The sequence below is a fragment of the Lissotriton vulgaris genome, chromosome 4_1 (assembly GCF_964263255.1).
Source record: "Lissotriton vulgaris chromosome 4_1, aLisVul1.2, whole genome shotgun sequence".
Lineage (NCBI taxonomy): Eukaryota > Metazoa > Chordata > Amphibia > Caudata > Salamandridae > Lissotriton > Lissotriton vulgaris.
This window is the reverse complement of record NC_141691.1, coordinates 537,857,036-537,877,844: the sequence shown is the minus strand read 5'-3', so window position 1 is coordinate 537,877,844 and position 20,809 is coordinate 537,857,036. Positions and strand designations below refer to the sequence as shown.

General features: G+C 34.7%; 15 non-coding genes across 15 annotated transcripts; 8 read left to right on the top strand and 7 right to left on the bottom strand.

Annotated features, from left to right (window-relative positions):
* Positions 1–2,319: 2,319 nt before the first annotated feature.
* On the top strand, positions 2,320–2,391 carry TRNAQ-CUG (transfer RNA glutamine (anticodon CUG)). Its single transcript has one exon. It is a non-coding gene; the product is annotated as a tRNA-Gln (tRNA).
* Positions 2,392–3,216: 825 nt separating this feature from the next.
* Positions 3,217–3,288, bottom strand: TRNAQ-UUG (transfer RNA glutamine (anticodon UUG)). Its single transcript has one exon. It is a non-coding gene; the product is annotated as a tRNA-Gln (tRNA).
* A 1,548-nt stretch (positions 3,289–4,836) lies between these two features.
* Positions 4,837–4,908, top strand: TRNAQ-CUG (transfer RNA glutamine (anticodon CUG)). The gene has a single exon. It is a non-coding gene; the product is annotated as a tRNA-Gln (tRNA).
* Positions 4,909–5,733: 825 nt separating this feature from the next.
* TRNAQ-UUG (transfer RNA glutamine (anticodon UUG)) lies at positions 5,734–5,805 on the bottom strand. Its single transcript has one exon. It is a non-coding gene; the product is annotated as a tRNA-Gln (tRNA).
* A 1,548-nt stretch (positions 5,806–7,353) lies between these two features.
* On the top strand, positions 7,354–7,425 carry TRNAQ-CUG (transfer RNA glutamine (anticodon CUG)). The gene has a single exon. It is a non-coding gene; the product is annotated as a tRNA-Gln (tRNA).
* Positions 7,426–8,250: 825 nt separating this feature from the next.
* TRNAQ-UUG (transfer RNA glutamine (anticodon UUG)) lies at positions 8,251–8,322 on the bottom strand. Its single transcript has one exon. It is a non-coding gene; the product is annotated as a tRNA-Gln (tRNA).
* Positions 8,323–9,870: 1,548 nt separating this feature from the next.
* TRNAQ-CUG (transfer RNA glutamine (anticodon CUG)) lies at positions 9,871–9,942 on the top strand. The gene has a single exon. It is a non-coding gene; the product is annotated as a tRNA-Gln (tRNA).
* An 825-nt stretch (positions 9,943–10,767) lies between these two features.
* Positions 10,768–10,839, bottom strand: TRNAQ-UUG (transfer RNA glutamine (anticodon UUG)). Its single transcript has one exon. It is a non-coding gene; the product is annotated as a tRNA-Gln (tRNA).
* A 1,548-nt stretch (positions 10,840–12,387) lies between these two features.
* Positions 12,388–12,459, top strand: TRNAQ-CUG (transfer RNA glutamine (anticodon CUG)). Its single transcript has one exon. It is a non-coding gene; the product is annotated as a tRNA-Gln (tRNA).
* Positions 12,460–13,284: 825 nt separating this feature from the next.
* TRNAQ-UUG (transfer RNA glutamine (anticodon UUG)) lies at positions 13,285–13,356 on the bottom strand. The gene has a single exon. It is a non-coding gene; the product is annotated as a tRNA-Gln (tRNA).
* A 1,548-nt stretch (positions 13,357–14,904) lies between these two features.
* On the top strand, positions 14,905–14,976 carry TRNAQ-CUG (transfer RNA glutamine (anticodon CUG)). Its single transcript has one exon. It is a non-coding gene; the product is annotated as a tRNA-Gln (tRNA).
* Positions 14,977–15,801: 825 nt separating this feature from the next.
* On the bottom strand, positions 15,802–15,873 carry TRNAQ-UUG (transfer RNA glutamine (anticodon UUG)). The gene has a single exon. It is a non-coding gene; the product is annotated as a tRNA-Gln (tRNA).
* Positions 15,874–17,421: 1,548 nt separating this feature from the next.
* TRNAQ-CUG (transfer RNA glutamine (anticodon CUG)) lies at positions 17,422–17,493 on the top strand. The gene has a single exon. It is a non-coding gene; the product is annotated as a tRNA-Gln (tRNA).
* An 825-nt stretch (positions 17,494–18,318) lies between these two features.
* On the bottom strand, positions 18,319–18,390 carry TRNAQ-UUG (transfer RNA glutamine (anticodon UUG)). The gene has a single exon. It is a non-coding gene; the product is annotated as a tRNA-Gln (tRNA).
* Positions 18,391–19,938: 1,548 nt separating this feature from the next.
* On the top strand, positions 19,939–20,010 carry TRNAQ-CUG (transfer RNA glutamine (anticodon CUG)). Its single transcript has one exon. It is a non-coding gene; the product is annotated as a tRNA-Gln (tRNA).
* The last annotated feature ends 799 nt before the right edge of the window (positions 20,011–20,809 follow it).

Sequence of the window (20,809 nt, the reverse complement as noted above, 5' to 3'; positions counted from 1 at the left end):
GGTTAGGGATCTTGACACCGGTTATGACCTTGCCGTTGGCCCTTAAACGTTAGGATGTACAATTTCAGTTTTTCTAGAGAATGTTTTTGTTGGATGCTAGTTCGGCTAGGAGAAACTCTGTATTAGAGAATATGTTAAGGTGAGCCAAACATCGCAATGTGATAATGAAATTGTACATAAAATGAAACGTTTAATGTTTTAATTTTTTGTTTTAATAAATACGGCCGGGGGAGGGTCACTCCCTCCCCACATCCAAAAACTTCAAGAACTGTTTCCGGTTTCCCTTCCTTTTGGGGATTGTGTTGAGAGGGGGTGGCGGGTATCTCAGCCATATGGAAAGGGGCGACCACTCGGTCCCCCCGAACGTATGGTGGAGTGCCTCGATCCCCCCGGGAAGCCATTTTTGGGCGGGAGGCGTGTCTCGGCTGGTATGCCCGAAGCGGCGTAGCCGGGGCGCGCTTTTTCCCGCCCTAGAGTGGGCTGGCCTAGACACCGACGTAGCCAGCCCCGCCCTAGGGGCGGGCAGGGGCGGGTTCTCGCCCGCCCCGAAGACGGATAAAAAGAGACGCAAGACCAGAAGACGTCCTCTTGTTCTTGTGCTCCGAAGCTGCACCTCCTCGCTACACGTGAGCTCGGGACAGAACGAAGAGCCAATTTTGACCCACCCACCAGCCCCTGAGGACAGCAAGTTGTTGTGCAATAAAGTGAATTTATAAGTTTGTTTTTCCATTCCGTTTACAGGCTGTGAAAGTATCAGTTTGTTGTTGATCATAATAAAGTATGGTGAATATTGTGTAGTTTGTTTCGATTAAAATGATTTGGTGTAGTGTTGTATTTTTTAGCATGTTCCTTCGGTCGTAGCGACCAATGTTTTTTGTAGGTTTGAATAAAAATTGTCGTATTTATTTTTGGTAGGCGGTAAGGTCATGATCGGTGAGCACTAATTGGTAGATCCCTATGAGTGGGCGTCACCCAACACGGATGGGAGCGCTCGGGAGAGGTGGCCATTGGCCCCTCAGTGGGGAGGCGGTCCCGTCTAAGGGCGGGTCGCCGGAAGTAAAGGAAAGGCGGTCAAGGCCCCTTCCGTTGGAGGAGGGGTTACAGCCCCCTCCTGGGGAATTTCCCGGGGCCAGGGTCATCTGCGACGGCAGATGCGGTAAGTTGTGTGGGATGGGGGGAGGTCCACGATACCTTCTAGATACCACACACAAGTCTTCGAACGACCTTTAAATGGCGTCGAGTCTTAAGTGCCCCCGTCAAGTCAAGGGAAATTGTTAGTAGTTGCACTTGAGGTAAGCCTCTGTGCTGTCGCCCCTCACAAGTGGGAGGGGTAAGTCTGGTTAGGGATCTTGACACCGGTTATGACCTTGCCGTTGGCCCTTAAACGTTAGGATGTACAATTTCAGTTTTTCTAGAGAATGTTTTTGTTGGATGCTAGTTCGGCTAGGAGAAACTCTGTATTAGAGAATATGTTAAGGTGAGCCAAACATCGCAATGTGATAATGAAATTGTACATAAAATGAAACGTTTAATGTTTTAATTTTTTGTTTTAATAAATACGGCCGGGGGAGGGTCACTCCCTCCCCACATCCAAAAACTTCAAGAACTGTTTCCGGTTTCCCTTCCTTTTGGGGATTGTGTTGAGAGGGGGTGGCGGGTATCTCAGCCATATTCAAAATGTGCTATGTTCGCCTTATCAATAGTGTGGAAATCTTCAAAAAGGAATGCTGGGAATCAGCCCTCTGATATGCATTTGAGAAAAACAGGATAGGATTTTGTAATGTCGCACTATTTTGTGTAGGAATGTGATGTTATGTGTATTATAAAGTTCGTATTTCTGTAACTTGTTCAAGCTGTTGGACATTTTGAAAGGAGTCAACATTTGTCTCTTTCAACCTACTGGTGTTGGATTGGAGCTATCAATAACAAAAGATGACAGAAATATAAAAGGTCGAGATTAGTAAAATAGTACCTCAAAGAATTGGACTGGTACCTTTGCATGCAAAGTCCAAAGTGCCAAGCGTTGCTCTTTGGAGCCACCCATGTGAGAGACAGAGAAATGGATGTAGTAGTTTGGAAATGTAGAATGTTTTAATATTCTTCAGTCAAATATGATCATTATTTTGTAAATTGCATTTCCTGATAAACGTTTGCACATTTAACACTGTTATGGAGAATGCAGCTGAAAAGAATCAAATCACATTATAGCTCTTTACACTATGAGCATTCAACTGAGATATCTTTTCATCAATGTAAGAAAAGCCCCCGCACTGATGCGCTCTCTTTTGTCTCAATGGAAAAATCCCTCATGTATGGCAGGGTTCCATGGTGTAATGGTTAGCACTCTGGACTCTGACTCCAGCGATCCGAGTTCAAATCTCGGTGGGACCTGCTTGAATTATGAGATTTAATATTTCACTAATTTCTTAGAATTTGGACTTGGAAAAACATAACGTCAAAGTTTTATACTGAAACTTATCAACGTATAAGTATGTATCTATGTACACATGGCTATATCCATCTAGATAGTGATAATACAATATAAAGAAATGAATTATTCATAAACATAAGTACTGAAGCTGAAAACTAAAAACTGTTCTTTCCCATCCACAATTTAAGCAAGAGGTTCTTTTCCTTTCTCATCTTTATGATCAGTAATAAGATAGTTCATTTTGCTGATTTCTTATCTGACAACATTCTTGACTTACACAGTGCATTTAATTGTGAATTTCTTTGAAAGAGGAATTCAGATTAATACATTTGACATGTCTTTCGAAAGATTCTACTTTGTGGTTATGGATCTACTTTAGAAAAACAGAGTGTAAATATCTGTGTGTCTTAATTTCAAGATTGTTATTTAAAAGTTCATCTCTTCTGTCCCCAAAATACACAATTTGATTCCTCAAGTTTTCTTTTAATGAAGGCATTCCAATTAAAAAAGTTCAGTGTTCCCCTTATCAATAACAGTAAGATTTAAACAAGTAATATCTTGGATCAGCCTCTTGTGATGAGTTGAGAAAACAGAGTCAGCTCACAAAATATCTCATTATTTTGAGCCATTTTATTTCCATGTTTTCTAAAAGTTCTATCATTTGCTCACATCAAATAGACTTTAAAAATACAATCAATAAATCAATGTTTCACTCTACCCGTGTTAGATTTATGATATTTATGAATACACTTGACAGAAAAAGATTTGGTCATAAGTCATGAAAGTGGTCCCACCGAGATTTGAACTCGGATCCTTGGATTCAAAGTCCAAAGTGCTAACCATTACACCATGGAACCTCCCATGTGACAGGGGAGCAAATTGCTGCAGCAATGTGGACATTTCACATTTTTTATTTTCTACAGTCAAAGACAAACAGAATTATATAACTTTTCTATTCTGTTCAACTTTTGCCTATTGAACTATGTTAAGGAAGGATGTTGCACAAAGGACTCAAGTAACGCTATGACTCTGTTGAACAGTACTTTTTATGTGAGATAGGATTTTGCAATAAAAGATAAGATTCCCCCGTGAATGCAATCTCTTCTGCCAAAATGGAAAGCTCAACCTGGTACAGGTGGGTTGATGGTGTTATGCTTGTCAATCTGGACTCTGAAAACAGGGATCTAAGTACAAAGCTCAGTGGGACTTATCTAAACTTTACGATTTTTTTTCCATTCAGTTCTTAGAAGTATTAATTGGAAAAACATCTCATTTACTTATAAACTTGTACGTATCAACTTATATGTATGTATCTCCCTATATATCGCTATATGTCTATGTATATTTATCGGAAAATATAAATATATACATTATAAAAATACATATAATTGATAGAGGTGAAAATAATGAACAGTTGTTGCCTCTCCGCATTTGAAACATGAGCTTCTTCTCCTTCCTCTTCTATATGTCCTGAAATTGAGATAGTCACTTTTTTATCAATTTTGATCTAACAACATAGTTGATTTGTACAAAGCATATCATACGATCTGTGAATAATTCTAAAAAAGAAAATTAGATCAGTACCTTCGAGGCCTCCAAGCAAAAGCTTATATTTCATGATTGCAGATCGACTGTTGAAAATCAGCATGAGAAATGTTTTATTTCACAATTTTCATACTAATATACAAAAAACATTTGTACTATCTGAATGATACCGTCATTGTGGTTCTCTAGGTTTGATTTAAGAACACATCTCTTTCAAAATGTGCTATATTCGCCTTATCAATAGTGTGGAAATCTTCAAAAAGGAATGCTGGGAATCAGCCCTCTGAAATGCATTTGAGAAAAACAGGATAGGATTTTGTAATGTCGCACTATTTTGTGTAGGAATGTGATGTTATGTGTATTATAAAGTTCGTATTTCTGTAACTTGTTCAAGCTGTTGGACATTTTGAAAGGAGTCAACATTTGTCTCTTTCAACCTACTGGTGTTGGATTGGAGCTATCAATAACAAAAGATGACAGAAATGTAAAAGGTCGAGATTAGTAAAATAGTACCTCAAAGAATTGGACTGGTACCTTTGCATGCAAAGTCCAAAGTGCCAAGCGTTGCTCTTTGGAGCCACCCATGTGAGAGACAGAGAAATGGATGTAGTAGTTTGGAAATGTAGAATGTTTTAATATTCTTCAGTCAAATATGATCATTATTTTGTAAATTGCATTTCCTGATAAACGTTTGCACATTTAACACTGTTATGGAGAATGCAGCTGAAAAGAATCAAATCACATTATAGCTCTTTACACTATGAGCATTCAACTGAGATATCTTTTCATCAATGTAAGAAAAGCCCCCGCACTGATGCGCTCTCTTTTGTCTCAATGGAAAAATCCCTCATGTATGGCAGGGTTCCATGGTGTAATGGTTAGCACTCTGGACTCTGAATCCAGCGATCCGAGTTCAAATCTCGGTGGGACCTGCTTGAATTATGAGATTTAATATTTCACTAATTTCTTAGAATTTGGACTTGGAAAAACATAACGTCAACGTTTTATACTGAAACTTATCAACGCATAAGTATGTATCTATGTACACATGGCTATATCCATCTAGATAGTGATAATACAATATAAAGAAATGAATTATTCATAAACATAAGTACTGAAGCTGAAAACTAAAAACTGTTCTTTCCCATCCACAATTTAAGCAAGAGGTTCTTTTCCTTTCTCATCTTTATGATCAGTAATAAGATAGTTCATTTTGCTGATTTCTTATCTGACAACATTCTTGACTTACACAGTGCATTTAATTGTGAATTTCTTTGAAAGAGGAATTCAGATTAATACATTTGACATGTCTTTCGAAAGATTCTACTTTGTGGTTATGGATCTACTTTAGAAAAACAGAGTGTAAATATCTGTGTGTCTTAATTTCAAGATTGTTATTTAAAAGTTCATCTCTTCTGTCCCCAAAATACACAATTTGATTCCTCAAGTTTTCTTTTAATGAAGGCTTTCCAATTAAAAAAGTTCCGTGTTCCCCTTATCAATAACAGTAAGATTTAAACAAGTAATATCTTGGATCAGCCTCTTGTGATGAGTTGAGAAAACAGAGTCAGCTCACAAAATATCTCATTATTTTGAGCCATTTTATTTCCATGTTTTCTAAAAGTTCTATCATTTGCTCACATCAAATAGACTTTAAAAATACAATCAATAAATCAATGTTTCACTCTACCCGTGTTAGATTTATGATATTTATGAATACACTTGACAGAAAAAGATTTGGTCATAAGTCATGAAAGTGGTCCCACCAAGATTTGAACTCGGATCCTTGGATTCAAAGTCCAAAGTGCTAACCATTACACCATGGAACCTCCCATGTGACAGGGGAGCAAATTGCTGCAGCAATGTGGACATTTCAAATTTTTTATTTTCTACAGTCAAAGACAAACAGAATTATATAACTTTTCTATTCTGTTCAACTTTTGCCTATTGAACTATGTTAGGGAAGGATGTTGCACAAAGGACTCAAGTAACGCTATGACTCTGTTGAACAGTACTTTTTATGTGAGATAGGATTTTGCAATAAAAGATAAGATTCCCCCGTGAATGCAATCTCTTCTGCCAAAATGGAAAGCTCAACCTGGTACAGGTGGGTTGATGGTGTTATGCTTGTCAATCTGGACTCTGAAAACAGGGATCTAAGTACAAAGCTCAGTGGGACTTATCTAAACTTTACGATTTTTTTTCCATTCAGTTCTTAGAAGTATTAATTGGAAAAACATCTCATTTACTTATAAACTTGTACGTATCAACTTATATGTATGTATCTCCCTATATATCGCTATATGTCTATGTATATTTATCGGAAAATATAAATATATACATTATAAAAATACATATAATTAATAGAGGTGAAAATAATGAACAGTTGTTGCCTCTCCGCATTTGAAACATGAGCTTCTTCTCCTTCCTCTTCTATATGTCCTGAAATTGAGATAGTCACTTTTTAATCAATTTTGATCTAACAACATAGTTGATTTGTACAAAGCATATCATACGATCTGTGAATAATTCTAAAAAAGAAAATTAGATCAGTACCTTTGAGGCCTCCAAGCAAAAGCTTATATTTCATGATTGCAGATCGACTGTTGAAAATCAGCATGAGAAATGTTTTATTTCACAATTTCCATACTAATATACAAAAAACATTTGTACTATCTGAATGATACCGTCATTGTGGTTCTCTAGGTTTGATTTAAGAACACATCTCTTTCAAAATGTGCTATATTCGCCTTATCAATAGTGTGGAAATCTTCAAAAAGGAATGCTGGGAATCAGCCCTCTGAAATGCATTTGAGAAAAACAGGATAGGATTTTGTAATGTCGCACTATTTTGTGTAGGAATGTGATGTTATGTGTATTATAAAGTTTGTATTTCTGTAACTTGTTCAAGCTGTTGGACATTTTGAAAGGAGTCAACATTTGTCTCTTTCAACCTACTGGTGTTGGATTGGAGCTATCAATAACAAAAGATGACAGAAATGTAAAAGGTCGAGATTAGTAAAATAGTACCTCAAAGAATTGGACTGGTACCTTTGCATGCAAAGTCCAAAGTGCCAAGCGTTGCTCTTTGGAGCCACCCATGTGAGAGACAGAGAAATGGATGTAGTAGTTTGGAAATGTAGAATGTTTTAATATTCTTCAGTCAAATATGATCATTATTTTGTAAATTGCATTTCCTGATAAACGTTTGCACATTTAACACTGTTATGGAGAATGCAGCTGAAAAGAATCAAATCACATTATAGCTCTTTACACTATGAGCATTCAACTGAGATATCTTTTCATCAATGTAAGAAAAGCCCCCGCACTGATGCGCTCTCTTTTGTCTCAATGGAAAAATCCCTCATGTATGGCAGGGTTCCATGGTGTAATGGTTAGCACTCTGGACTCTGAATCCAGCGATCCGAGTTCAAATCTCGGTGGGACCTGCTTGAATTATGAGATTTAATATTTCACTAATTTCTTAGAATTTGGACTTGGAAAAACATAACGTCAAAGTTTTATACTGAAACTTATCAACGTATAAGTATGTATCTATGTACACATGGCTATATCCATCTAGATAGTGATAATACAATATAAAGAAATGAATTATTCATAAACATAAGTACTGAAGCTGAAAACTAAAAACTGTTCTTTCCCATCCACAATTTAAGCAAGAGGTTCTTTTCCTTTCTCATCTTTATGATCAGTAATAAGATAGTTCATTTTGCTGATTTCTTATCTGACAACATTCTTGACTTACACAGTGCATTTAATTGTGAATTTCTTTGAAAGAGGAATTCAGATTAATACATTTGACATGTCTTTCGAAAGATTCTACTTTGTGGTTATGGATCTACTTTAGAAAAACAGAGTGTAAATATCTGTGTGTCTTAATTTCAAGATTGTTATTTAAAAGTTCATCTCTTCTGTCCCCAAAATACACAATTTGATTCCTCAAGTTTTCTTTTAATGAAGGCTTTCCAATTAAAAAAGTTCCGTGTTCCCCTTATCAATAACAGTAAGATTTAAACAAGTAATATCTTGGATCAGCCTCTTGTGATGAGTTGAGAAAACAGAGTCAGCTCACAAAATATCTCATTATTTTGAGCCATTTTATTTCCATGTTTTCTAAAAGTTCTATCATTTGCTCACATCAAATAGACTTTAAAAATACAATCAATAAATCAATGTTTCACTCTACCCGTGTTAGATTTATGATATTTATGAATACACTTGACAGAAAAAGATTTGGTCATAAGTCATGAAAGTGGTCCCACCGAGATTTGAACTCGGATCCTTGGATTCAAAGTCCAAAGTGCTAACCATTACACCATGGAACCTCCCATGTGACAGGGGAGCAAATTGCTGCAGCAATGTGGACATTTCACATTTTTTATTTTCTACAGTCAAAGACAAACAGAATTATATAACTTTTCTATTCTGTTCAACTTTTGCCTATTGTACTATGTTAAGGAAGGATGTTGCACAAAGGACTCAAGTAACGCTATGACTCTGTTGAACAGTACTTTTTATGTGAGATAGGATTTTGCAATAAAAGATAAGATTCCCCCGTGAATGCAATCTCTTCTGCCAAAATGGAAAGCTCAACCTGGTACAGGTGGGTTGATGGTGTTATGCTTGTCAATCTGGACTCTGAAAACAGGGATCTAAGTACAAAGCTCAGTGGGACTTATCTAAACTTTACGATTTTTTTTCCATTCAGTTCTTAGAAGTATTAATTGGAAAAACATCTCATTTACTTATAAACTTGTACGTATCAACTTATATGTATGTATCTCCCTATATATCGCTATATGTCTATGTATATTTATCGGAAAATATAAATATATACATTATAAAAATACATATAATTGATAGAGGTGAAAATAATGAACAGTTGTTGCCTCTCCGCATTTGAAACATGAGCTTCTTCTCCTTCCTCTTCTATATGTCCTGAAATTGAGATAGTCACTTTTTTATCAATTTTGATCTAACAACATAGTTGATTTGTACAAAGCATATCATACGATCTGTGAATAATTCTAAAAAAGAAAATTAGATCAGTACCTTCGAGGCCTCCAAGCAAAAGCTTATATTTCATGATTGCAGATCGACTGTTGAAAATCAGCATGAGAAATGTTTTATTTCACAATTTCCATACTAATATACAAAAAACATTTGTACTATCTGAATGATACCGTCATTGTGGTTCTCTAGGTTTGATTTAAGAACACATCTCTTTCAAAATGTGCTATATTCGCCTTATCAATAGTGTGGAAATCTTCAAAAAGGAATGCTGGGAATCAGCCCTCTGAAATGCATTTGAGAAAAACAGGATAGGATTTTGTAATGTCGCACTATTTTGTGTAGGAATGTGATGTTATGTGTATTATAAAGTTCGTATTTCTGTAACTTGTTCAAGCTGTTGGACATTTTGAAAGGAGTCAACATTTGTCTCTTTCAACCTACTGGTGTTGGATTGGAGCTATCAATAACAAAAGATGACAGAAATGTAAAAGGTCGAGATTAGTAAAATAGTACCTCAAAGAATTGGACTGGTACCTTTGCATGCAAAGTCCAAAGTGCCAAGCGTTGCTCTTTGGAGCCACCCATGTGAGAGACAGAGAAATGGATGTAGTAGTTTGGAAATGTAGAATGTTTTAATATTCTTCAGTCAAATATGATCATTATTTTGTAAATTGCATTTCCTGATAAACGTTTGCACATTTAACACTGTTATGGAGAATGCAGCTGAAAAGAATCAAATCACATTATAGCTCTTTACACTATGAGCATTCAACTGAGATATCTTTTCATCAATGTAAGAAAAGCCCCCGCACTGATGCGCTCTCTTTTGTCTCAATGGAAAAATCCCTCATGTATGGCAGGGTTCCATGGTGTAATGGTTAGCACTCTGGACTCTGAATCCAGCGATCCGAGTTCAAATCTCGGTGGGACCTGCTTGAATTATGAGATTTAATATTTCACTAATTTCTTAGAATTTGGACTTGGAAAAACATAACGTCAACGTTTTATACTGAAACTTATCAACGCATAAGTATGTATCTATGTACACATGGCTATATCCATCTAGATAGTGATAATACAATATAAAGAAATGAATTATTCATAAACATAAGTACTGAAGCTGAAAACTAAAAACTGTTCTTTCCCATCCACAATTTAAGCAAGAGGTTCTTTTCCTTTCTCATCTTTATGATCAGTAATAAGATAGTTCATTTTGCTGATTTCTTATCTGACAACATTCTTGACTTACACAGTGCATTTAATTGTGAATTTCTTTGAAAGAGGAATTCAGATTAATACATTTGACATGTCTTTCGAAAGATTCTACTTTGTGGTTATGGATCTACTTTAGAAAAACAGAGTGTAAATATCTGTGTGTCTTAATTTCAAGATTGTTATTTAAAAGTTCATCTCTTCTGTCCCCAAAATACACAATTTGATTCCTCAAGTTTTCTTTTAATGAAGGCTTTCCAATTAAAAAAGTTCCGTGTTCCCCTTATCAATAACAGTAAGATTTAAACAAGTAATATCTTGGATCAGCCTCTTGTGATGAGTTGAGAAAACAGAGTCAGCTCACAAAATATCTCATTATTTTGAGCCATTTTATTTCCATGTTTTCTAAAAGTTCTATCATTTGCTCACATCAAATAGACTTTAAAAATACAATCAATAAATCAATGTTTCACTCTACCCGTGTTAGATTTATGATATTTATGAATACACTTGACAGAAAAAGATTTGGTCATAAGTCATGAAAGTGGTCCCACCAAGATTTGAACTTGGATCCTTGGATTCAAAGTCCAAAGTGCTAACCATTACACCATGGAACCTCCCATGTGACAGGGGAGCAAATTGCTGCAGCAATGTGGACATTTCAAATTTTTTATTTTCTACAGTCAAAGACAAACAGAATTATATAACTTTTCTATTCTGTTCAACTTTTGCCTATTGAACTATGTTAGGGAAGGATGTTGCACAAAGGACTCAAGTAACGCTATGACTCTGTTGAACAGTACTTTTTATGTGAGATAGGATTTTGCAATAAAAGATAAGATTCCCCCGTGAATGCAATCTCTTCTGCCAAAATGGAAAGCTCAACCTGGTACAGGTGGGTTGATGGTGTTATGCTTGTCAATCTGGACTCTGAAAACAGGGATCTAAGTACAAAGCTCAGTGGGACTTATCTAAACTTTACGATTTTTTTTCCATTCAGTTCTTAGAAGTATTAATTGGAAAAACATCTCATTTACTTATAAACTTGTACGTATCAACTTATATGTATGTATCTCCCTATATATCGCTATATGTCTATGTATATTTATCGGAAAATATAAATATATACATTATAAAAATACATATAATTAATAGAGGTGAAAATAATGAACAGTTGTTGCCTCTCCGCATTTGAAACATGAGCTTCTTCTCCTTCCTCTTCTATATGTCCTGAAATTGAGATAGTCACTTTTTAATCAATTTTGATCTAACAACATAGTTGATTTGTACAAAGCATATCATACGATCTGTGAATAATTCTAAAAAAGAAAATTAGATCAGTACCTTTGAGGCCTCCAAGCAAAAGCTTATATTTCATGATTGCAGATCGACTGTTGAAAATCAGCATGAGAAATGTTTTATTTCACAATTTCCATACTAATATACAAAAAACATTTGTACTATCTGAATGATACCGTCATTGTGGTTCTCTAGGTTTGATTTAAGAACACATCTCTTTCAAAATGTGCTATATTCGCCTTATCAATAGTGTGGAAATCTTCAAAAAGGAATGCTGGGAATCAGCCCTCTGAAATGCATTTGAGAAAAACAGGATAGGATTTTGTAATGTCGCACTATTTTGTGTAGGAATGTGATGTTATGTGTATTATAAAGTTTGTATTTCTGTAACTTGTTCAAGCTGTTGGACATTTTGAAAGGAGTCAACATTTGTCTCTTTCAACCTACTGGTGTTGGATTGGAGCTATCAATAACAAAAGATGACAGAAATGTAAAAGGTCGAGATTAGTAAAATAGTACCTCAAAGAATTGGACTGGTACCTTTGCATGCAAAGTCCAAAGTGCCAAGCGTTGCTCTTTGGAGCCACCCATGTGAGAGACAGAGAAATGGATGTAGTAGTTTGGAAATGTAGAATGTTTTAATATTCTTCAGTCAAATATGATCATTATTTTGTAAATTGCATTTCCTGATAAACGTTTGCACATTTAACACTGTTATGGAGAATGCAGCTGAAAAGAATCAAATCACATTATAGCTCTTTACACTATGAGCATTCAACTGAGATATCTTTTCATCAATGTAAGAAAAGCCCCCGCACTGATGCGCTCTCTTTTGTCTCAATGGAAAAATCCCTCATGTATGGCAGGGTTCCATGGTGTAATGGTTAGCACTCTGGACTCTGAATCCAGCGATCCGAGTTCAAATCTCGGTGGGACCTGCTTGAATTATGAGATTTAATATTTCACTAATTTCTTAGAATTTGGACTTGGAAAAACATAACGTCAAAGTTTTATACTGAAACTTATCAACGTATAAGTATGTATCTATGTACACATGGCTATATCCATCTAGATAGTGATAATACAATATAAAGAAATGAATTATTCATAAACATAAGTACTGAAGCTGAAAACTAAAAACTGTTCTTTCCCATCCACAATTTAAGCAAGAGGTTCTTTTCCTTTCTCATCTTTATGATCAGTAATAAGATAGTTCATTTTGCTGATTTCTTATCTGACAACATTCTTGACTTACACAGTGCATTTAATTGTGAATTTCTTTGAAAGAGGAATTCAGATTAATACATTTGACATGTCTTTCGAAAGATTCTACTTTGTGGTTATGGATCTACTTTAGAAAAACAGAGTGTAAATATCTGTGTGTCTTAATTTCAAGATTGTTATTTAAAAGTTCATCTCTTCTGTCCCCAAAATACACAATTTGATTCCTCAAGTTTTCTTTTAATGAAGGCTTTCCAATTAAAAAAGTTCCGTGTTCCCCTTATCAATAACAGTAAGATTTAAACAAGTAATATCTTGGATCAGCCTCTTGTGATGAGTTGAGAAAACAGAGTCAGCTCACAAAATATCTCATTATTTTGAGCCATTTTATTTCCATGTTTTCTAAAAGTTCTATCATTTGCTCACATCAAATAGACTTTAAAAATACAATCAATAAATCAATGTTTCACTCTACCCGTGTTAGATTTATGATATTTATGAATACACTTGACAGAAAAAGATTTGGTCATAAGTCATGAAAGTGGTCCCACCGAGATTTGAACTCGGATCCTTGGATTCAAAGTCCAAAGTGCTAACCATTACACCATGGAACCTCCCATGTGACAGGGGAGCAAATTGCTGCAGCAATGTGGACATTTCACATTTTTTATTTTCTACAGTCAAAGACAAACAGAATTATATAACTTTTCTATTCTGTTCAACTTTTGCCTATTGTACTATGTTAGGGAAGGATGTTGCACAAAGGACTCAAGTAACGCTATGACTCTGTTGAACAGTACTTTTTATGTGAGATAAGATTTTGCAATAAAAGATAAGATTCCCCCGTGAATGCAATCTCTTCTGCCAAAATGGAAAGCTCAACCTGGTACAGGTGGGTTGATGGTGTTATGCTTGTCAATCTGGACTCTGAAAACAGGGATCTAAGTACAAAGCTCAGTGGGACTTATCTAAACTTTACGATTTTTTTTCCATTCAGTTCTTAGAAGTATTAATTGGAAAAACATCTCATTTACTTATAAACTTGTACGTATCAACTTATATGTATGTATCTCCCTATATATCGCTATATGTCTATGTATATTTATCGGAAAATATAAATATATACATTATAAAAATACATATAATTGATAGAGGTGAAAATAATGAACAGTTGTTGCCTCTCCGCATTTGAAACATGAGCTTCTTCTCCTTCCTCTTCTATATGTCCTGAAATTGAGATAGTCACTTTTTAATCAATTTTGATCTAACAACATAGTTGATTTGTACAAAGCATATCATACGATCTGTGAATAATTCTAAAAAAGAAAATTAGATCAGTACCTTTGAGGCCTCCAAGCAAAAGCTTATATTTCATGATTGCAGATCGACTGTTGAAAATCAGCATGAGAAATGTTTTATTTCACAATTTCCATACTAATATACAAAAAACATTTGTACTATCTGAATGATACCGTCATTGTGGTTCTCTAGGTTTGATTTAAGAACACATCTCTTTCAAAATGTGCTATATTCGCCTTATCAATAGTGTGGAAATCTTCAAAAAGGAATGCTGGGAATCAGCCCTCTGAAATGCATTTGAGAAAAACAGGATAGGATTTTGTAATGTCGCACTATTTTGTGTAGGAATGTGATGTTATGTGTATTATAAAGTTCGTATTTCTGTAACTTGTTCAAGCTGTTGGACATTTTGAAAGGAGTCAACATTTGTCTCTTTCAACCTACTGGTGTTGGATTGGAGCTATCAATAACAAAAGATGACAGAAATGTAAAAGGTCGAGATTAGTAAAATAGTACCTCAAAGAATTGGACTGGTACCTTTGCATGCAAAGTCCAAAGTGCCAAGCGTTGCTCTTTGGAGCCACCCATGTGAGAGACAGAGAAATGGATGTAGTAGTTTGGAAATGTAGAATGTTTTAATATTCTTCAGTCAAATATGATCATTATTTTGTAAATTGCATTTCCTGATAAACGTTTGCACATTTAACACTGTTATGGAGAATGCAGCTGAAAAGAATCAAATCACATTATAGCTCTTTACACTATGAGCATTCAACTGAGATATCTTTTCATCAATGTAAGAAAAGCCCCCGCACTGATGCGCTCTCTTTTGTCTCAATGGAAAAATCCCTCATGTATGGCAGGGTTCCATGGTGTAATGGTTAGCACTCTGGACTCTGAATCCAGCGATCCGAGTTCAAATCTCGGTGGGACCTGCTTGAATTATGAGATTTAATATTTCACTAATTTCTTAGAATTTGGACTTGGAAAAACATAACGTCAAAGTTTTATACTGAAACTTATCAACGTATAAGTATGTATCTATGTACACATGGCTATATCCATCTAGATAGTGATAATACAATATAAAGAAATGAATTATTCATAAACATAAGTACTGAAGCTGAAAACTAAAAACTGTTCTTTCCCATCCACAATTTAAGCAAGAGGTTCTTTTCCTTTCTCATCTTTATGATCAGTAATAAGATAGTTCATTTTGCTGATTTCTTATCTGACAACATTCTTGACTTACACAGTGCATTTAATTGTGAATTTCTTTGAAAGAGGAATTCAGATTAATACATTTGACATGTCTTTCGAAAGATTCTACTTTGTGGTTATGGATCTACTTTAGAAAAACAGAGTGTAAATATCTGTGTGTCTTAATTTCAAGATTGTTATTTAAAAGTTCATCTCTTCTGTCCCCAAAATACACAATTTGATTCCTCAAGTTTTCTTTTAATGAAGGCTTTCCAATTAAAAAAGTTCCGTGTTCCCCTTATCAATAACAGTAAGATTTAAACAAGTAATATCTTGGATCAGCCTCTTGTGATGAGTTGAGAAAACAGAGTCAGCTCACAAAATATCTCATTATTTTGAGCCATTTTATTTCCATGTTTTCTAAAAGTTCTATCATTTGCTCACATCAAATAGACTTTAAAAATACAATCAATAAATCAATGTTTCACTCTACCCGTGTTAGATTTATGATATTTATGAATACACTTGACAGAAAAAGATTTGGTCATAAGTCATGAAAGTGGTCCCACCGAGATTTGAACTCGGATCCTTGGATTCAAAGTCCAAAGTCCTAACCATTACACCATGGAACCTCCCATGTGACAGGGGAGCAAATTGCTGCAGCAATGTGGACATTTCACATTTTTTATTTTCTACAGTCAAAGACAAACAGAATTATATAACTTTTCTATTCTGTTCAACTTTTGCCTATTGAACTATGTTAGGGAAGGATGTTGCACAAAGGACTCAAGTAACGCTATGACTCTGTTGAACAGTACTTTTTATGTGAGATAAGATTTTGCAATAAAAGATAAGATTCCCCCGTGAATGCAATCTCTTCTGCCAAAATGGAAAGCTCAACCTGGTACAGGTGGGTTGATGGTGTTATGCTTGTCAATCTGGACTCTGAAAACAGGGATCTAAGTACAAAGCTCAGTGGGACTTATCTAAACTTTACGATTTGTTTTCCATTCAGTTCTTAGAAGTATTAATTGGAAAAACATCTCATTTACTTATAAACTTGTACGTATCAACTTATATGTATGTATCTCCCTATATATCGCTATATGTCTATGTATATTTATCGGAAAATATAAATATATACATTATAAAAATACATATAATTGATAGAGGTGAAAATAATGAACAGTTGTTGCCTCTCCGCATTTGAAACATGAGCTTCTTCTCCTTCCTCTTCTATATGTCCTGAAATTGAGATAGTCACTTTTTAATCAATTTTGATCTAACAACATAGTTGATTTGTACAAAGCATATCATACGATCTGTGAATAATTCTAAAAAAGAAAATTAGATCAGTACCTTTGAGGCCTCCAAGCAAAAGCTTATATTTCATGATTGCAGATCGACTGTTGAAAATCAGCATGAGAAATGTTTTATTTCACAATTTCCATACTAATATACAAAAAACATTTGTACTATCTGAATGATACCGTCATTGTGGTTCTCTAGGTTTGATTTAAGAACACATCTCTTTCAAAATGTGCTATATTCGCCTTATCAATAGTGTGGAAATCTTCAAAAAGGAATGCTGGGAATCAGCCCTCTGAAATGCATTTGAGAAAAACAGGATAGGATTTTGTAATGTCGCACTATTTTGTGTAGGAATGTGATGTTATGTGTATTATAAAGTTCGTATTTCTGTAACTTGTTCAAGCTGTTGGACATTTTGAAAGGAGTCAACATTTGTCTCTTTCAACCTACTGGTGTTGGATTGGAGCTATCAATAACAAAAGATGACAGAAATGTAAAAGGTCGAGATTAGTAAAATAGTACCTCAAAGAATTGGACTGGTACCTTTGCATGCAAAGTCCAAAGTGCCAAGCGTTGCTCTTTGGAGCCACCCATGTGAGAGACAGAGAAATGGATGTAGTAGTTTGGAAATGTAGAATGTTTTAATATTCTTCAGTCAAATATGATCATTATTTTGTAAATTGCATTTCCTGATAAACGTTTGCACATTTAACACTGTTATGGAGAATGCAGCTGAAAAGAATCAAATCACATTATAGCTCTTTACACTATGAGCATTCAACTGAGATATCTTTTCATCAATGTAAGAAAAGCCCCCGCACTGATGCGCTCTCTTTTGTCTCAATGGAAAAATCCCTCATGTATGGCAGGGTTCCATGGTGTAATGGTTAGCACTCTGGACTCTGAATCCAGCGATCCGAGTTCAAATCTCGGTGGGACCTGCTTGAATTATGAGATTTAATATTTCACTAATTTCTTAGAATTTGGACTTGGAAAAACATAACGTCAAAGTTTTATACTGAAACTTATCAACGTATAAGTATGTATCTATGTACACATGGCTATATCCATCTAGATAGTGATAATACAATATAAAGAAATGAATTATTCATAAACATAAGTACTGAAGCTGAAAACTAAAAACTGTTCTTTCCCATCCACAATTTAAGCAAGAGGTTCTTTTCCTTTCTCATCTTTATGATCAGTAATAAGATAGTTCATTTTGCTGATTTCTTATCTGACAACATTCTTGACTTACACAGTGCATTTAATTGTGAATTTCTTTGAAAGAGGAATTCAGATTAATACATTTGACATGTCTTTCGAAAGATTCTACTTTGTGGTTATGGATCTACTTTAGAAAAACAGAGTGTAAATATCTGTGTGTCTTAATTTCAAGATTGTTATTTAAAAGTTCATCTCTTCTGTCCCCAAAATACACAATTTGATTCCTCAAGTTTTCTTTTAATGAAGGCTTTCCAATTAAAAAAGTTCCGTGTTCCCCTTATCAATAACAGTAAGATTTAAACAAGTAATATCTTGGATCAGCCTCTTGTGATGAGTTGAGAAAACAGAGTCAGCTCACAAAATATCTCATTATTTTGAGCCATTTTATTTCCATGTTTTCTAAAAGTTCTATCATTTGCTCACATCAAATAGACTTTAAAAATACAATCAATAAATCAATGTTTCACTCTACCCGTGTTAGATTTATGATATTTATGAATACACTTGACAGAAAAAGATTTGGTCATAAGTCATGAAAGTGGTCCCACCGAGATTTGAACTCGGATCCTTGGATTCAAAGTCCAAAGTCCTAACCATTACACCATGGAACCTCCCATGTGACAGTGGAGCAAATTGCTGCAGCAATGTGGACATTTCACATTTTTTATTTTCTACAGTCAAAGACAAACAGAATTATATAACTTTTCTATTCTGTTCAACTTTTGCCTATTGAACTATGTTAGGGAAGGATGTTGCACAAAGGACTCAAGTAACGCTATGACTCTGTTGAACAGTACTTTTTATGTGAGATAAGATTTTGCAATAAAAGATAAGATTCCCCCGTGAATGCAATCTCTTCTGCCAAAATGGAAAGCTCAACCTGGTACAGGTGGGTTGATGGTGTTATGCTTGTCAATCTGGACTCTGAAAACAGGGATCTAAGTACAAAGCTCAGTGGGACTTATCTAAACTTTACGATTTTTTTTCCATTCAGTTCTTAGAAGTATTAATTGGAAAAACATCTCATTTACTTATAAACTTGTACGTATCAACTTATATGTATGTATCTCCCTATATATCGCTATATGTCTATGTATATTTATCGGAAAATATAAATATATACATTATAAAAATACATATAATTGATAGAGGTGAAAATAATGTACAGTTGTTGCCTCTCCGCATTTGAAACATGAGCTTCTTCTCCTTCCTCTTCTATATGTCCTGAAATTGAGATAGTCACTTTTTAATCAATTTTGATCTAACAACATAGTTGATTTGTACAAAGCATATCATACGATCTGTGAATAATTCTAAAAAAGAAAATTAGATCAGTACCTTTGAGGCCTCCAAGCAAAAGCTTATATTTCATGATTGCAGATCGACTGTTGAAAATCAGCATGAGAAATGTTTTATTTCACAATTTCCATACTAATATACAAAAAACATTTGTACTATCTGAATGATACCGTCATTGTGGTTCTCTAGGTTTGATTTAAGAACACATCTCTTTCAAAATGTGCTATATTCGCCTTATCAATAGTGTGGAAATCTTCAAAAAGGAATGCTGGGAATCAGCCCTCTGAAATGCATTTGAGAAAAACAGGATAGGATTTTGTAATGTCGCACTATTTTGTGTAGGAATGTGATGTTATGTGTATTATAAAGTTCGTATTTCTGTAACTTGTTCAAGCTGTTGGACATTTTGAAAGGAGTCAACATTTGTCTCTTTCAACCTACTGGTGTTGGATTGGAGCTATCAATAACAAAAGATGACAGAAATGTAAAAGGTCGAGATTAGTAAAATAGTACCTCAAAGAATTGGACTGGTACCTTTGCATGCAAAGTCCAAAGTGCCAAGCGTTGCTCTTTGGAGCCACCCATGTGAGAGACAGAGAAATGGATGTAGTAGTTTGGAAATGTAGAATGTTTTAATATTCTTCAGTCAAATATGATCATTATTTTGTAAATTGCATTTCCTGATAAACGTTTGCACATTTAACACTGTTATGGAGAATGCAGCTGAAAAGAATCAAATCACATTATAGCTCTTTACACTATGAGCATTCAACTGAGATATCTTTTCATCAATGTAAGAAAAGCCCCCGCACTGATGCGCTCTCTTTTGTCTCAATGGAAAAATCCCTCATGTATGGCAGGGTTCCATGGTGTAATGGTTAGCACTCTGGACTCTGAATCCAGCGATCCGAGTTCAAATCTCGGTGGGACCTGCTTGAATTATGAGATTTAATATTTCACTAATTTCTTAGAATTTGGACTTGGAAAAACATAACGTCAAAGTTTTATACTGAAACTTATCAACGTATAAGTATGTATCTATGTACACATGGCTATATCCATCTAGATAGTGATAATACAATATAAAGAAATGAATTATTCATAAACATAAGTACTGAAGCTGAAAACTAAAAACTGTTCTTTCCCATCCACAATTTAAGCAAGAGGTTCTTTTCCTTTCTCATCTTTATGATCAGTAATAAGATAGTTCATTTTGCTGATTTCTTATCTGACAACATTCTTGACTTACACAGTGCATTTAATTGTGAATTTCTTTGAAAGAGGAATTCAGATTAATACATTTGACATGTCTTTCGAAAGATTCTACTTTGTGGTTATGGATCTACTTTAGAAAAACAGAGTGTAAATATCTGTGTGTCTTAATTTCAAGATTGTTATTTAAAAGTTCATCTCTTCTGTCCCCAAAATACACAATTTGATTCCTCAAGTTTTCTTTTAATGAAGGCTTTCCAATTAAAAAAGTTCCGTGTTCCCCTTATCAATAACAGTAAGATTTAAACAAGTAATATCTTGGATCAGCCTCTTGTGATGAGTTGAGAAAACAGAGTCAGCTCACAAAATATCTCATTATTTTGAGCCATTTTATTTCCATGTTTTCTAAAAGTTCTATCATTTGCTCACATCAAATAGACTTTAAAAATACAATCAATAAATCAATGTTTCACTCTACCCGTGTTAGATTTATGATATTTATGAATACACTTGACAGAA